The 18,864-nt window shown below is 46.2% G+C and overlaps 1 pseudogene; it reads right to left on the bottom strand.

Moving 5' to 3' along the window:
• Positions 1-17,936: 17,936 nt before the first annotated feature.
• On the bottom strand, positions 17,937-18,027 carry LOC138297985 (small nucleolar RNA SNORA17; annotated as a pseudogene).
• Positions 18,028-18,864: the final 837 nt, after the last annotated feature.

Genomic DNA, 18,864 nt, shown 5'->3' with positions numbered 1-18,864 from the left:
CCCAAAGTCAGTTTTTATGAATTATTTGTGGTTGAAATCAGAACTATTACAGGTACAAATTTCTTCATGAATTTGTCAGAATGCTTACATTATTATCCAGGCTTCATCAAATGCCTGTTCATGGGAAAAGAAATAGTTTTGAGATAAAAGCAATGGTATTGTTCTGGTGGTTTGCAGCGCTTGGTTACTGGTGGGGTTCTTCCTAACAGCTGGTCTGCAATATGTTGGCCTGCCAGCCCCCGCAAGAATAAATAATGCGCAGCTGGACTGAAAACAAATGCCAATACTTTTTCAGTCAATAATACTTGATTGTTAATAAAGAAGCAACACATCTTTTTTCTAATATAATACATGTCTCCCTTGTTGCTTGTGTGTGCTGAGCAGAGCAAAAAAGTGTTAGTCTTGTGCGTATTTGTCGCCCTACAAATAACGGGAAGCATGTCAGTGACATGATGCGTGTTGCATGACTTGCATAAGCAAAGAGTTCTGGGGCACCGATCAATGCCCGGATAATCCATGATCTCTTTTATTGCTGAAAGCAGCAGTAATGCACTGCCACAGAATCAGCTTGTATTGACACTGAATACATTACTTTCAAACCTGGAAGAATCATGGCGGATCGAGAAGGGCCGGAATTTATGTGAGGAAGCACTCCTCCGTTTCGATCTTGGGAAAGGTTAAAGTGGTTAAAAAGCCAGCCAGTGCCTAGTTAATGCAAGGACACCACTGGAGACAGTCCAAGTGCTGCGGCCGAGAAAGCTGACCAAATATCTGCATGAAAATCAATTGCATGAAAACAGAGGCATGAAAAATGCTATTGAGGCCAATGCGGGTATAGAGAATCTTAAAATTAGCATGTTTTCTATTGTAGAAAAAAGTTAGATGCAGAATTTCATGTTATTTTTGTACTCATTCATTGAAATTGAGTTTATCTCAATCGTCATTTAAAAATGGCATGTAGCACGATTTGTGGGGGAGAGCTGAAACGCTGATATTTAGCGATTCTAGTTATAGCACATCGAGCACATAAACGGATTTGTGTCTTCAGTGTCGGAAACCATCTGAGGCACCCGACAGATAATCAAAACCAAGTTTGTGTTAGTGTTATTGACATAAGATGTAAAAACTGCTGATTTTAATTGAATTTGTCAGTGGTAAATTGCACAACGCTTGATGTTCACCCCGTAGTACTCCATAGGATGTACTTCTATTTTCAGTCCCATTTCGATAAATACATTTATGTAAAACATATTTATCTACTACCGATAGCCATTACTTCTCTTACTGGTAACAAATCCATTTATGTCATCCACCAAATGCCGCAAACCAATAAAAATGCCAACAGCATAAAACTGTGTGGCTTTTTTATGGGGGATTGGCGTAGCGTAGCGCCCTAAGGCCCATATTTATACTTGCTGTGCACTGAATTTGCGTCATTTTTATGACGCAAATTCGGTGCAAAACGGTCTCTAAATGTATACTTTGGCGCTAGACCCATCTAGTGCCAACGTTTTGGAGTTAAAGTAATTTTTTGCTAGCGGGAAACTACCTTGCATCAATGTGATGCAAGGTAGGCGTTCCCGGGGAAAAAGTGACAATATGGCCTTAGCACCATATTTATCCCCCTGTGCTAAAATAAAGTATGGGGGAAGGGGGCCTTAAATAATGGCGCTAAGCTTGCTTAGTGCCTTTATTTAACGCCTGAGTCAGGTCAAGATTTAGAGGACTTGTCAGCCTATTGCCATGGTCAGAGACCATGGAATGGGCCCACAGGTGCCCTTCCCTAGCCCCAGGGACACCCCCACCCACACCAGAGGGACGCCAGAGGATGGGGGCACCCCATCCCAGGTAAGTAAGGTAAGTACAGGTAAGTATTGTTTTTCTTTTTTTAAAGTGCCATAGGGGGGCCTAACTTGGGCCCCCCTACATGGCTATTGGCTGGTGGGCATGACTCCTGTCTTTACTAAGACAGGAGTCATGTCTATGGGGGTTTTCCAGAAAAAATTATGCTAGTCTAGTTAGAGGCATTTTCATGCCTCTGCCCATACTAGCGTCATCCTTTGACGCACAGCCTCCTGTTCTCCCTTCGCCTCCCCCAACCAGCTAGCATCCTTTTAGATGAAGATAGCCGAGCATTATTGCCGGATAATATAATTCCATAAATATGACATCTGGTCGGCTTCTTGAAATGGGGCTAGCAGGTGGTATACTTTTTCACGCAAAACTGCATTAACGCAGTTTTGCGTGAAAAAGTATATTGTGCCCCAATGTCTTCTTGATGTGCTGTCCTTTTTCAATGTGAATGGGCAGGAATGCACCACATTTATGCAATAAGGTGCATTCCTGTCCTTGGCTTGGTAGCGCCAACCCAGGCACCCTTGCACCATGGTGCAAGAGTGTCTGCATTGCATGCAGCATTGTTTTTGTGCAGGAAGGGTCACCTTCCTGCACAAAAACAATCCCTAGAGGTGTTCATGCCGCACACAGCGAAAGAGATAAAAATGAGGAGAAATACACAAATATTTATCCTCATCACGCCTCCCCTGGGGTAGCATAAGGTTTTGGAGCCTCTCCAGGTTTACGTGATTAAATCTGGGGCAGTGTCAAAATCCATGGTTGTTGCTTGGGAAAACCCACTGCAACACCCATGGAACACCTTCCTCATGCAGAGTAAGGTAACACAGTGACTTGTGCTGCTTTGTCTTACTCCATATGTACGAGGCCATTCAAAGCCACAGGCTTGCGTGGTCCCATAGATATGACTGAGAAGTTTACATCACCGAAGCCTCAGAAAAAGTAATGCTCCGGTAGCGCAAGCCTCTCATAAATAAGCTGCTGTGTTTTTATTTGGCAGGAATACCTACTTCACTCAATAAAAGAAAAGTTAAGGTACAATTCTGCAGAAAGAACAAAGTAAAAAACATTTTTGTCACATGCAAAACTTAGGAAAAAAATAAAGAAGTATCATTAATAATCAGGCGTGTACATCAAACTTAAAGCAGGGCTTTACACAAGTATTGAGGTTATATTTTTAATGTATAAAATAATTTCCTATAAGTGTATTCTACTTTATTTAGGACATTAAAGATAAACCGAGTGACTTATCAATGAAAGAGGTGCTCAAAGTGTTCAGGTCAAATATACAATATTATTCAATATACGTTGTGACAGAGGTATAGTGAGACTAAAGATTGCAAGGCATAAGGCTGTGAGAGCCAAGAGGAAGCCCTCTGTACTAACATGTGCTTGAGGTCAGTGGGATAGCCTTGAAACAGAATGTGCAGGCCCATGAATGTTGTCATTTATTACCTGAATTGAAGGAGTAATTGGGTTGTTGTAACAATTCAAACTGCACACAAAGGCTGATAAAGCAAACACTCATTTATTGTTGACTTTCAGCTGTAAACAGGAAATGTCCAAGCCACCATCTCAGCCACCTTTCACCTGTCACTTCCCATTCATTTTATATTCTACAATCTAAGAATCATTACAACATAAGAAAATATATATATATATATACCACACATCGTCCCCTTTGTTTAAATAATGAGAAAGAAAACTGTATAATAGTATGTGAATTGAAAAAATAAGTTACGCTGTAATGCTTCCTAGGAAAAAACATTTACATAAGCATCAATTCTGAGAGGAGGGAAGAAAAATAAAGCATCCTCACATGTAGGCTTTTCCCGAAATATTACACATAGTGTTTCATTAATTTTGGTTGAACAACCAACCACTCTCCCACTTCTCCTGGGTTCTATTTTATCATTAAAGTTTGTATTTCTGGACCCCTCACAAGAAACCACATCATAACCTAACACCACAATTCTATTCAAATTCCATATGTGGTTGTCATCCAGTTTTACAACATTGTGGAAAAGCTTAATCTAATCAGTGGGGTGCAGAGCATTTTAGGATTCCGTAATATCTTTGGAGATAATGTATTTTCATGATATCACTCACATTTACTCTAGTATGACATTTCACGTGTTTATTGTCAGAACCTTCATGCTAATATCTTTTACTGTTGTTTATTTTTCCACCCATTATCTGCCAGGGGTGCACCCACATTCATATGATTTACCATGACAGACGCATCAAGGGATTGAGTTTTCTGCCAATGAATGGTCAAAAGGGCACTCTACATGTGATAGAATGAGGTGTAAAATGATGCATGTCTACCTTCGCAAGAATTCCTTTTTTCCAGTCTTTATTTTGTGTTTCAGCAATTTGGATGGATTGCTTCAAAACTCTGTGGAATCCTTCCACCATACCATTGGCTTTGGGATGATAAAGGTGAAATTTTATTTGTTTGATCCCTCTCTGAGAAAGAACTTCCTCTATTTCCCTAGAGACTAGTTGTACTCCATTGTCCGTCAACATATGATTTGGAATTCCTTATGTGCCAAAAATGGCTTTAAGAAACGCAACTATGTTGCTTGTCTCTACATTTCACGTGGTGCATATTTCTGTGGAACATGAGAACGTCAATCAGCATCATCACATGAAATTGAATTGTACCAGTAGCAGGTCCTAAAATATCCGTAGCCACTTCTTGCCATGCTTTCTCTGGTGAGTCTGTCACCACCATGGGCTGTAGTCTCATTTTGCAAATCTAGTCACTTGAGCTGCTCATGAGACAGTGTCTGATTGCTCATTCAACATGAACATCAATCCCGGGCCACCAGATATGTAACTTAATCCTTTCTTTAGTTTTGAAAATTCAAAAATGCCCTTTATGACATAATTGAATGCATTTATTCTCTAGCACAACTGGGAGGAATTCATTTTGTACTCCTCCACAACATAATGGTAACATTGGCAATTAATTTATCACATTCCAGTCTTTGAATCCATCCTCACTTACTCCTTTTTAAATCCAACCTTCGCCAAACAATTGATTACCTCTTGAAGAACAGTATCACCAGTTATCAGCTCTTTCCACTCTCTTCATTGAAGGTACCTTCAGTAACTTCACACATTGAACTCCTCAAATTCCCACACATCATCCTCAACATTAGTTTAACTTTTGTCTCATCATATACCAAACATGAGAGAGAATCTGGTAGCCTGTTTTCCACTCCATGGATGTACTCAACCATAAAATCATAATCTAGTAGAGCAACAGCCCATTTTAATATTCTGCTTCATATCACCTCCAATCTTCTTTTGCAAAATACATCATTGTGATGCTTATAGTCAGTTCTCACAACAAAAATCATTCCCCATAGAAATTTGTTTAACCCTTTCACTGCCAGGCCTTTTCCCCCTCCTGTGCCGAGCCTTTTTTTGGCTATTTGGAGCAGTTCGCGCTTAGGCCCTCATAACTTTTTGTTCACATAAGCTACCCACGCCAAATTTGCGTCCTTTTTTTCCAACATCCTAGGGATTCTAGAGGTACCCAGACTTTGTGGGTTCCCCAGAAGGAGGCCAAGAAATTAGCCAAAAAACAGTACAAATTTAGATTTTTTCAAAAAAATGGGAAAAATGGGCTGCAGAAGAAGGCTTAAGGTTTTTTCCCTGAAAAGGGCATCAACAAAGGGTTTGCGGTGATATAATCACCAGCTTCCCAGCTTTCAGGAACAGGCAGACTTGAATCAGAAAACCCAATTTTTCAACACAATTTTGGCATTTTACTGGGACATAACCCATTTTTACGATTGTTTGTGCTTTCAGCCTCCTTCCAGTCAGTGACAGAAATGGGCATGAAACCAACGCTGGATCCCAGAAACCGCAACATTTTTGAAAAGTAGACAAAAATCTGAATTCAGCAAGGGGTAATTTGTGTAGATCCTACAAGGGTTTCCTACAGAAAATAACAACTGAAAAAGAAAAATATTGAAATTGAGGTGAAAAAAACATCAATTTTACTCTACGTTTTACTCTGTAACTTTTTCCAGCAATGTCAGATTTTCGAAAGCAATATTCCGTTACGTCTGCTGGACTTTTCTGGTTGCGGGGATATATAGGGCTTATAGGTTCATAAAGAACTCTAGGTACCCAGAGCCAATAAATGACCTGCACCTGCAGTGGGTTTTCAATCTATGCCGGGTATACAGCAATTAATTTTCTGAAATATAAAGAGTAAAAAATAGCTATCAAGAAAACCTTTGTATTTCCAAAATGGGCACAAGATAAGGTGTTGAGAAGCAGTGGTTATTTGCACATCTCTGAATTCCGGGGTGCCCATACTAGCATGTGAATTACAGGGTATTTCTCAAATAGATGTCTTTTTTACACACTGTCTTACATTTGGAAGGAAAAAACGTAAAGAAAGACAAGGGGCAATAACACTTGTTTTGCTATTCTATGTTCCCCCAAGTCTCCCGATAAAAATGATACCTCACTTGTGTGGGTAGGCCTAGCGCCCGCGACAGGATATGCCCCAAAACACAACGTGGACACATCACAGAAAACAGAGCTGTTTTTAGCAAAGTGCCTACCTGTAGATTTTGGCCTCTAGCTCAGCCGCCACCTAGGGAAACCTACCAAACCTGTGCATTTCTGAAAACTAGAGACCTAGGGGAATCCAAGATGGGGTGACTTGTGTGGCTCGGACCAGGTTCTGTTACCCAGAATCCTTTGCAAACCTCAAAATTTGGCTAAAAAAACACATGTTCCTCACATTTCTGTGGCAGAAAGTTCTGGAATCTGAGAGGAGCCACGAATTTCCTTCCACCCAGCGTTCCCCCACGTCTCCCGATAAAAATGATACCTCACTTTTGTGGGTAGGCCTAGCGCCCGTGACAGAAAACGCCCCAAAGCGCAACATGGACACATCCAAATTTGTGAAGGAAAACAGAGGTGTTTTTTGCAAAGTGCCTACCTGTAGATTTTGGCTTGTAGCTCAGCCGCCACCTAGGGAAACCTACCAAACCTGTGCATTTCTGAAAACTAGAGACCTGGAGGAATCCAAGATGGGGTGACTTGTGTGGCTCGGACCAGGTTCTGTTACCCAGAATCCTTTGCAAACCTCAAAATTTGGCTAAAAAAACACATGTTCCTCATATTTCTGTGGCAGAAAGTTCTGGAATCTGGGAGGAGCCACGAATTTCCTTCCACCCAGCGTTCCCCCACGTCTCCCGATAAAAATGATACCTCACTTGTGTGGGTAGGCCTAGCGCCCGTGACAGAAAACGCCCCAAAGCGCAACGTGGACACATCCAAATTTGTGAAGGAAAACAGAGGTGTTTTTTGCAAAGTGCCTACCTGTAGATTTTGGCTTGTAGCTCAGCCGCCACCTAGGGAAACCTACCAAACCTGTGCATTTCTGAAAACTAGAGACCTGGAGGAATCCAAGATGGGGTGACTTGTGTGGCTCGGACTAGGTTCGGTTACCCAGAATCCTTTGCAAACCTCAAAATTTAGCTAAAAAAACACATGTTCCTCATATTTCTGTGGCAGAAAGTTCTGGAATCTGAGAGGAGCCACGAATATCCTTCCACCCAGCGTTCCCCCACGTCTCCCGATAAAAATGATACCTCACTTGTGTGGGTAGGCCTAGCGCCCGCGACAGGAAACGCCCCAAAGCGCAACGTGGACACATCCAAATTTGTGGAGGAAAACAGAGGTGTTTTTTGCAAAGTGCCTACCTGTAGATTTTGGCCTCTAGCTCAGCCGGCACCTAGGGAAACCTACCAAACCTGTGCATTTCTGAAAACTAGAGACCTAGGGGAATCCAAGATGGGGTGACTTGTGTGGCTCGGACCAGGTTCTGTTACCCAGAATCCTTTGCAAACCTCAAAATTTGGCTAAAAAAAACACATGTTCCTCACATTTCTGTGGCAGAAAGTTCTGGAATCTGAGAGGAGCCACGAATTTCCTTCCACCCAGCGTTCCCCCACGTCTCCCGATAAAAATGATACCTCACTTGTGTGGGTAGGCCTAGAGCCCGCGACAGAAAACGCCCCAAAGCGCAACGTGGACACATCCAAATTTGTGAAGGAAAACAGAGGTGTTTTTTTGCAAAGTGCCTACCTGTAGATTTTGGCTTGTAGCTCAGCCGCCACCTAGGGAAACCTACCAAACCTGTGCATTTCTGAAAACTAGAGACCTAGGGGAATCCAAGATGGGGTGACTTGTGTGGCTCGGACCAGGTTCTGTTACCCAGAATCCATTGCAAACGTCAAAATTTGGCTAAAAAAACACATGTTCCTCACATTTCTGTGGCAGAAAGTTCTGGAATCTGAGAGGAGCCACGAATTTCCTTCCACCCAGCGTTCCCCCACGTCTCCCGATAAAAATGATACCTCACTTGTGTGGGTAGGCCTAGCGCCCGCGACAGGAAATGCCCCAAAGCGCAACGTGGACACATCCAAATTTGTGGAGGAAAACAGAGGTGTTTTTTGCAAAGTGCCGACCTGTAGATTTTGGCCTCTAGCTCAGCCGCCACCTAGGGAAACCTACCAAACCTGTGCATTTCTGAAAACTAGAGACCTAGGGGAATCCAAGATGGGGTGACTTGTGTGGCTCGGACCAGGTTCTGTTACCCAGAATCCTTTGCAAACCTCAAAATTTGGCTAAAAAAAACACATGTTCCTCACATTTCTGTGGCAGAAAGTTCTGGAATCTGAGAGGAGCCACGAATTTCCTTCCACCCAGCGTTTCCCCATGTCTCCCGATAAAAATGATACCTCACTTGTGTGGGTAGGCCTAGCGCCCGCGACAGAAAACGCCCCAAAGCGCAACGTGGACACATCCAAATTTGTGAAGGAAAACAGAGGTGTTTTTTTGCAAAGTGCCTACCTGTAGATTTTGGCTTGTAGCTCAGCCGCCACCTAGGGAAACCTACCAAACCTGTGCATTTCTGAAAACTAGAGACCTAGGGGAATCCAAGATGGGGTGACTTGTGTGGCTCGGACCAGGTTCTGTTACCCAGAATCCATTGCAAACGTCAAAATTTGGCTAAAAAAACACATGTTCCTCACATTTCTGTGGCAGAAAGTTTTGGAATCTGAGAGGAGCCACAAATTTCCTTCCACCCAGCGTTCCCCCACGTCTCCCGATAGAAATGATACCTCACTTGTGTGGGTAGGCCTAGCGCCCGTGACAGGAAAGGCCCCAAAGCGCAACGTGGACACAGCCAAATTTGTGAAGGAAAACAGAGGTGTTTTTTTGCAAAGTGCCTACCTGTAGATTTTGGCCTGTAGCTCAGCCGCCACCTAGGGAAACCTACCAAACCTGTGCATTTCTGAAAACTAGAGACCTAGGGGAATCCAAGATGGGGTGACTTGTGTGGCTCGGACCAGGTTCTGTTACCCAGAATCCTTTGCAAACCTCAAAATTTGGCTAAAAAAACACATGTTCCTCACATTTCTGTGGCAGAAAGTTCTGGAATCTGAGAGGAGCCACAAATTTCCTTCCACCCAGCGTTCCCCCACGTCTCCCGATAAAAATGATACCTCACTTGTGTGGGTAGGCCTAGCGCCCGCGACAGGAAACGCCCCAAAGCGCAACGTGGACACATCCAAATTTGTGGAGGAAAACAGAGGTGTTTTTTGCAAAGTGCCTACCTGTAGATTTTGGCCTCTAGCTCAGCCGCCACCTAGGGAAACCTACCAAACCTGTGCATTTCTGAAAACTAGAGACCTAGGGGAATCCAAGATGGGGTGACTTGTGTGGCTCGGACCAGGTTCTGTTACCCAGAATCCTTTGCAAACCTCAAAATTTGGCTAAAAAAAACACATGTTCCTCACATTTCTGTGGCAGAAAGTTCTGGAATCTGAGAGGAGCCACGAATTTCCTTCCACCCAGCGTTTCCCCATGTCTCCCGATAAAAATGATACCTCACTTGTGTGGGTAGGCCTAGCGCCCGCGACAGAAAACGCCCCAAAGCGCAACGTGGACACATCCAAATTTGTGAAGGAAAACAGAGGTGTTTTTTTGCAAAGTGCCTACCTGTAGATTTTGGCTTGTAGCTCAGCCGCCACCTAGGGAAACCTACCAAACCTGTGCATTTCTGAAAACTAGAGACCTAGGGGAATCCAAGATGGGGTGACTTGTGTGGCTCGGACCAGGTTCTGTTACCCAGAATCCATTGCAAACGTCAAAATTTGGCTAAAAAAACACATGTTCCTCACATTTCTGTGGCAGAAAGTTCTGGAATCTGAGAGGAGCCACAAATTTCCTTCCACCCAGCGTTCCCCCACGTCTCCCGATAGAAATGATACCTCACTTGTGTGGGTAGGCCTAGCGCCCGTGACAGGAAAGGCCCCAAAGCGCAACGTGGACACAGCCAAATTTGTGAAGGAAAACAGAGGTGTTTTTTTGCAAAGTGCCTACCTGTAGATTTTGGCCTGTAGCTCAGCCGCCACCTAGGGAAACCTACCAAACCTGTGCATTTCTGAAAACTAGAGACCTAGGGGAATCCAAGATGGGGTGACTTGTGTGGCGCGGACCAGGTTCTGTTACCCAGAATCCTTTGCAAACCTCAAAATTTGGCTAAAAAAACACATGTTCCTCACATTTCTGTGGCAGAAAGTTCTGGAATCTGAGAGGAGCCACAAATTTCCTTCCACCCAGCGTTCCCCCACGTCTCCCGATAAAAATGATACCTCACTTGTGTGGGTAGGCCTAGCGCCCGCGACAGGAAACGCCCCAAAGCGCAACGTGGACACATCCAAATTTGTCAAGGAAAACAGAGGTGTTTTTTGCAAAGTGCCTACCTGTAGATTTTGGCCTGTAGCTCAGCCGCCACCTAGGGAAACCACCAAACCTGTGCATTTCTGAAAACTAGAGACCTAGGGGAATCCAAGATGGGGTGACTTGTGTGGCTCGGACCAGGTTCTGTTACCCAGAATCCATTGCAAACGTCAAAATTTGTCTAAAAAAACACATTTTCCGCACATTTCTGTGGCAGAAAGTTCTGGAATCTGAGAGGAGCCACAAATTTCCTTCCACCCAGCGTTCCCCCACGTCTCCCGATAAAAATGATACCTCACTTGTGTGGGTAGGCCTAGCGCCCGCGACAGAAAACGCCCCAAAGCGCAACGTGGACACATCCAAATTTGTGAAGGAAAACAGAGGTGTTTTTTGCAAAGTGCCTACCTGTAGATTTTGGCTTGTAGCTCAGCCGCCACCTAGGGAAACCTACCAAACCTGTGCATTTCTGAAAACTAGAGACCTAGGGGAATCCAAGATGGGGTGACTTGTGTGGCTCGGACCAGGTTCTGTTACCCAGAATGCTTTGCAAACCTCAAATTCTGTCTAAAAAAAACACATGTTCCTCACATTTCTGTGGCAGAAAGTTCTGGAATCTGGGAGGAGCCACAAATTTCCTTCCACCCAGCGTTCCCCCACGTCTCCCGATAAAAATTATACCTCACTTGTGTGGGTAGGCCTAGCGCTCGCGACAGGAAACGCCCCAAAGCGCAACGTGGACACATCCAAATTTGTGAAGGAAAACAGAGGTGTTTTTTGCAAAGTGCCTACCTGTAGATTTTGGCTTGTAGCTCAGCCGCCACCTAGGGAAACCTACCAAACCTGTGCATTTCTGAAAACTAGAGACCTATGGGAATCCATGATGGGGTGACTTGTGTGGCTCGGACCAGGTTCTGTTACCCAGAATCCTTTGCAAACCTCAAAATTTGGCTAAAAAAACACATTTTCCACACATATCGGTGACAGAAAGTTCTGGAATCTGAGTGGAGCCACAAATTTCCTTCCACCCAGCGTTCCCCCAAGTCTCCCGATGAAAATGATACCTCACTTGTGTGGGTGGGCCAGGTGCCTGCAACAGAATAAGGCCCAAAACTTGTAGAGATAGAGGGGATAGCACAGCAAGTTTATAAGGACATATTCTTTTATACATCTTTAGACTGACTCTGCTTTGGGGACCCACATAAGTGAGGTGTCATTTTACTTGGGAGGCTGAGGGGAACACTGGGGAGTAGGAATTTTGTGCTGGAGTGGTGATCCTACGAAGAAAAGTAAGGAAAATATGCTTTTTTAAGCACATTTTGAGGTTTACAGAGGAGTCTGGGTAAGAAAATGTTGGGAGATCCACGCAAGCCACACCTCCCTGGACTCCTTGGGGTGTCTAGTTAAAAAAAATGTCTGGGTTTGGTAGGTTTCCCTAGATGAAGGCCGCACACAGGACCAAAAACATAGGTGCCCTCCTCCCCCCAAACACAGGTAGTTTTGTAATATATCGTTTTGATGTGCCCACATACGTTCGTGATGTGCCAAACACTAACATTTTGAAAAGAAACACAGTTAGGTTATGTGAAAAAGACCCCTCACCCACCAACCAAGTTGGTGGCATGCTTCATCATCGGGGTCCCACCTGAGGCACCTAGCGTGTCACAGGTGTGCTGCGACGCCTGATTACAGCGGAGCAGGTTTTGTCATTTTTACCACACATACTGGTTGGATTTGGCACGAGGGTGAGTGATGGTTCAGTGGATCAAATTTTACTAACAAGAGCTTTCACAAAAATGAAATGCACTGTTAGTAACTGAAAGGCAAAAAACTGAACCAATGACTCACAGCTCGTGAGCTGTAAAGTCGCGACAAGGCACCAACCGCTTTACAGTCCATTCACACAACTTTCATACATGACACACACAAGGCCATTCACACCGCCAGCCACGGGCCCAGCACATTACAACACTCACATCGACAGACAGCGCCACTCAAGGGCCCATCACTTACATACGCCCACATGTCTGATACAACAATCACACCAGCTGATGGGAGTTTGTGGACTGGTGTTTGGCTGGCAGTGTGTTGCAGTAGCCAACAGCAAGTCAATATGTACACTCTCAGCCAAGCCCCACTCCACCCACAATGGCATCATTTTTTTAAAAAAAAATTTAACAGAGGAACCCCTAACTAAGTAGAAAGAATTACAAAACTACAAACACAAAAGCTCTCACTAAGAACATGACAGAAATGCTAACCATGAAACTAAACACATGAAAATACAAAACAGACATGAGTTTACACTCATGGTTGTTCCCAGAAATTCTTCTGGGTGTGGTAATTCTTAAAACAAGCACCGACACACAGCCCAGGCTTTGAAGGACAATCTGGGCAGTACATTCGAGTCTCCCTCCGGATACCTCTTCGAAAACACACTCTACATTTTTTAGCTGGAAAGTCTTTTTTGGGTGTGGGAGGAATGTGCTCAGCAAAGTGGCGATCTTTCAATCTAGCCACATCCTCCACCACTTCTTCTCTAGGAACTCTGGCCTGTTCCACCACAATAAGGCTCTCTATCACTGACTCCTGAAATTTCACAAATGTCATCTTTGACTCTGGAGACCTATCCCTAAACACAATAAAAGCATTGAAGGTTGCTAAGTGGAAGAGGTGAAGTGCCAACTTCTTATACCAAACGTAAGACTTACGAATAGCAGTATAAGGTTCCAACCTCTGGTCAACTCTATCTACACCTCCCATGTGCTTATTATAATCTAAAATGCACACAGGTTTGCGCACTTCAGCAACCTGGCCCCAAACAGTCACAGGAGAAGTACTCTCATCATGGATGGTACTTAGCATGTAGACATCCCTCTTGTCTGAAAATTTCAAAGCTAGCAGCTCCTCGTTCCGCAAGGCACAGCACTGTCCTCTCTCAAGTTTTTTACAGACAAGCTCCCTTGGATAGCCTTTCCGGTTAGAACGGATTGTGCCACAAGCAACTGTGTCCACTCTAAACAATTCCTTGAACAATTGCACACCAGTGTAGAAGTTATCTACATACAAATGGTGACCTTTGTTGAACAGTCGTCTACCAAGATCCCACACAATTTTCTCAGTAACTCCAAAAGTGGGAGGACAACCAGGGGGGTCAATATTGGAATCCCTGCCAGTGTACACACGGAAACTATACACATATCCTGTCCTACTTTCAGACAGCATATACAATTTAATTCCATATCGTGCCCTTTTGCTAGGAATGTACTGCCTAAAAACCAAACGACCCTTGAAGAGGACCAAAGACTCGTCCACACTTAACTCTTTGCCTGGAACATAGACCTCCGAAAACCGATCTACAAAATGATCAAGGACAGGCCTAATCTTAAAAAGACGGTCAGAATCTGGGTGATCTCGTGGCAAGGCTAATGCATTGTCAACAAAATGCAGCATCCTAAGAAGAAGCAAATACCGATTACGACTCATGGTCGCTGGAAATATAGCTGTTGCCATCAAGGGACTAGTAGACCAATAAGAAGCCAGTGACGGCTTCCTTATCAACCCCATCAAAAAAGTCAAACCCAAAAACTTTTTTATCTCCTCCAAATTTGTGGGAATCCACTGGGCAGCTCTAGAGTGTGGCCTAAGTCTAGCAGCGTTGTCCCTCAAATGCTGCTCCGCATACAAATTAGTCTGCTCAACAATCTCTTCCAAAAACACATCATCCATGAATAACTCAAAGAAATTGATAGGCATAAAGTTCTCTGTATTGGCGTTACACCCCGGGAGACCAGTAAAGGCAGGCAACTCTGGCTGCTCCATGTTTAGGGCAACCCAGACATCAGGTCTTATAACGGGAAACCTTTCAGCCCCACGTTGCTGCACTATTGGCACATCAATGTCCTCCTCTAAAACAGGCCCTTCATCTGCACTGAGTGTGGCTTCATCATCAGAAGATTCCCCTCCAACAGAAACATCACTGCCAGAATCTCTGACTTCCTCCTCTGCCTCAGATGCAGAGTCCGTCTCATAGTCATGATCAGACTGTGACTCAAAAAGCATACCAACCACCTGCTGAGTGGTCATCCTGCGGCTAGCCATGATCTCTCCTGCTAAAATTAACTGGACAAATTCACCACCAACAACCAGCACTGTGTAAGACAAGTAACAAAGTGTAGCTTTGTTAGTAAGAGTTATAAACTCAAAAACTATACCGCTTACTTGCCTGAAAAAGCTTGATTCACCAGCAACTACACAGCAATCACCAATGATATCCCACTAAAAATAAAGAAAGAAAGGCAAATTAGAAATAAGACAAAACAAATATCATTGTGCACAAACCTAAGGACAATTTCACACACAATCCTGCATTTAGTACACCCCCAACAAACATGTCATTCATGCATGGCAACAATACTCCTTTGGAGTAAATTGTTTTTACTTACCTAAAACATGCAACTGTGCAAACTGCAGGTCAACCACCGCCAAAACCGCAAGGAGCCACAGCAAAAAAATCAAAAGCTTTGAACTAGAACAAAAAGGAGGAATTTTTTTTTTATCACAAATGCAAAGACTTCTTCAGTTGACAAACACCCCACCATCAAACATTTAGAAATTGGTGCCTAAGTGGATTCTGCCATAGGGGCAGATGGGCCTACTAATAAAATAGGCCTGTCTACCCCAAGGAAGCCAGAAAATACCTTTAGTAGTGTGTCCCCATGGAGAGCGACCCTTGCCAAAGGGGACAGCCCTCAAACAAAAAAAAAACAAAAAAACACACACAACACTATCCCTGGTGCCTAAGTGGCTTCTACCCCCCTTGGGGGCAGGTGGGCCTAAGAAAATAGGCCCATCTGCCCCCAGGGGGTGTAGAAATGGGCAACAGGTCAATGCCCCCCTTGGGGGGGGGGCGCCCCGTGACCAAGGGGACGCCCTCCCACAAAAATAAACAAATAAATAAAAAAAATTGCGTTCTAGTGGTTTCTGCCCCCCTTGGGGGCAGACCAGCCTAAAAATAATAGGCTGATCTGTCTCCAAGGGGTGCAGAAATGGCCTGGGTACATGTGCCCCCAAAGTGGGGGGCGACCCTTGCCCAAGGCCCCCCCATCCACTAACACACACACTATCCCTGGTGTCTAAGTGGCTTCTGACCCCCTTGGGGGCAGGTGGGCCTAACAAAATAGGCCCATCTGCCCTCAGGGGGTGTAGAAATGGCCAACAGGTCAATGCCCCCCTTGGGGGGGGCGCCCCGTGACCAAGGGGACGCCCCCCCACAAAAATAAACAAATAAAAAAAAATCCCTGGCGTTGTAGTGGTTTCTGCCCCCCTTGGGGGCAGACCAGCCTAAAAATAATAGGCTGATCTGTCTCCAAGGGGTGCAGAAATGGCCTGGGTACATGTGCCCCCAAAGTGGGGGGCGACCCTTGCCCAAGGCCCCCCCCATCCACTAACACACACACACACACACACACACACACACACACTATCCCTGGTGTCTAAGTGGCTTCTGCCCCCCTTGGGGGCAGGTGGGCCTAACAAAATAGGCCCATCTGCCCCCAGGGGGTGTAGAAATGGCCAACAGGTCAATGCCCCCCTTGGGGGGGCGCCCCGTGACCAAGGGGACGCCCCCCCACAAAAATAAACAAATAAAAAAAAATCCCTGGCGTTCTAGTGGTTTCTGCCCCCCTTGGGGACAGACCAGCCTAAAAATAATAGGCTGATCTGTCTCCAAGGGGTGCAGAAATGGCCTGGGTAAATGTGTCCCCAAAGTGGGGGGCGACCCTTGCCCAAGGCCCCCCCATCCACTAACACACACACACACTATCCCTGGTGTCTAAGTGGCTTCTGCCCCCCTTGGGGGCAGGTGGGCCTAAAAAAATAGGCCCATCTGCCCCCAGGGGGTGTAGAAATGGCCAACAGGTCAATGCCCCCCACAAAAATAAACAAATAAAAAAAAAAAACTGGCGTTCTAGTGGTTTCTGCCCCCCTTGGGGGCAGACCAGCCTAAAAATAATAGGCTGATCTGTCTCCAAGGGGTGCAGAAATGGCCTGGGTACATGTGCCCCCAAAGTGGGGGGCGACCCTTGCCCAAGGCCCCCCCCATCCACTAACACACACACACACACACTATCCCTGGTGTCTAAGTGGCTTCTGCCCCCCTTGGGGGCAGGTGGGCCTAACAAAATAGGCCCATCTGCCCCCAGGGGGTGTAGAAATGGCCAACAGGTCAATGCCCCCCTTGGGGGGGCGCCCCGTGACCAAGGGGACGCCCCCCCCACAAAAATAAACAAATAAAAAAAAATCCCTGGCGTTCTATTGGTTTCTGCCCCCCTTGGGGGCAGACCAGCCTAAAAATAATAGGCTGATCTGTCTCCAATGGGTGCAGAAATGGCCTGGGTACATGTGCCCCCAAAGTGGGGGGCGACCCTTGCCCAAGGCCCCCCCCCATCCACTAACACACACACTATCCCTGGTGTCTAAGTGGCTTCTGCCCCCCTTGGGGGCAGGTGGGCCTACAAAAATAGGCCCATCTGCCCCAGGGGGGGCAGAAATGGCCAACAGGTCAATGCCCCCCTTGGGGGGGCGCCCCGTGCCCAAGGGGACGCCCCCCCACAAAAATAAACACATAAAAAAAAATCCCTGGCGTTCTAATGGTTTCTGCCCCCCTTGGGGCAGATCAGCCTAAAAATAATAGTCTGATCTGCCCTCAAGGGGGGCAGAAATGGCCCTAAAAGACATGCCCCCCAAAGGGGAGCGACCCTTGCCCAAGGGGGCGCCCCCCCATCCACTACACACACAATCCCTGGTGCCTAAGTGGCTTCTGCCCCCCTTGGGGGCAGATGGACCTAAAAAAAATAGGCCGATTTGCCCCCAAGGGGGGCAGGAAAGGCCAACAGTTCTCTGCCCCCCTGGGGGTGGCGCCCCTTGCCCAAGGGGGCACCCCCCCCACATAAATACAAATAAAAATAAAAAACCCTGGTGATCTAGTGTTTTCTGCCCCCCTTGGGGGCAGATCTGGCTAAAAAGTAGCCAATCTGCCCTCAAGGGGGGCAGAAATGGCCCTAAAAGACATGCCCCCCAAAGGGGAGCGACCCTTGCCCAAGGGGGCGCCCCCCCATCCACTACACACACAATCCCTGGTGCCTAAGTGGCTTCTGCCCCCCTTGGGGGCAGATGGACCTAAAAAAAATAGGCCGATCTGCCCACAAGGGGGGCAGAAAAGGCCAACAGTTCTCTGCCCCCTTGGGGGGGCGCCCCTTGCCCAAGGGGGCACCACCCCACACATAAATGCACATACCAATATAAATCCCTGGTGATCTAGTGTTTTCTGCCACCCTTGGGGGCAGATCTGGCTAAAAAGTAGCCAGATCTGCCCCCAAGGGGGGCAGAAATGGCCATAGTAATTGCCCCCTAAAGGGGAGCGACCCTTGCCCAAGGGGCTGCTCCCCGCGTGCCAAAAACAGGAAACAACAACAAAAAAAACAAATCCCTGGTGTCTAGTGGGCATTCCTGCTGCCCGATCGCAATGCGATCGGGCAGCAGGAATGCTCAAAGAGACACCGGGGAAAAGGAAAAGCCTTTCCTTTTCCTCGGTGCCTCTTTAGCCCCAACCCCCCACCCACCGGGAAGAGGAACTCACCTCTTCTCTCGTCGCCGCACAGGAAGCAAATGGCTTCCCTTGCGGCGAGGATCCCATAATGAAGTCAGCGCGCGATCGTGCACTGACGTCATTATGGGGGGGTGACGGGGTCGGGGGTGGAAGGGGAAGGGCTTCCCCTTCCATCCCTGACTTTGGGGGGTGGGGGGGAAGCACACAGAGGGAGCGAGAGCACTTCCTCTGGGCTGTGTGCCGAGGACGTAGTGGTTACATCCTCGGCACAGCAGCACTGTGCCGTGGGACGTAACCACTACGTCCGCGGCACAGAAGGGGTTAATGTCTTGATTGCCCAATAGTACACAGTGCCTCTCTTTCAATGACAGAATATCTATTTTCATGGCCAGCCCAGCATCTGGATATGTCGCCTAGGTTCTCATTATCCAAATGAGACTACTGGATTTGGGCGGAAGAATCACCTGTACTGCGAGGGACAGAGTCTGAACCCACACCATGTGACACCTGTCGGCCTAATCCGGGTTTTGTTCCAGCTAACTAGCAGTGCCTCATCTGCACCCAAGAGCGGGGATGATTGGGCAACCGGGCGCATGACATAAATGACTCCTAAGGGG

Source organism: Pleurodeles waltl, chromosome 5 (assembly GCF_031143425.1).
Source record: "Pleurodeles waltl isolate 20211129_DDA chromosome 5, aPleWal1.hap1.20221129, whole genome shotgun sequence".
NCBI classification, from domain to species: domain Eukaryota; kingdom Metazoa; phylum Chordata; class Amphibia; order Caudata; family Salamandridae; genus Pleurodeles; species Pleurodeles waltl.
Note: the sequence above shows the minus strand (reverse complement) of the source record. Positions and strands in the feature narration are given on the sequence as shown.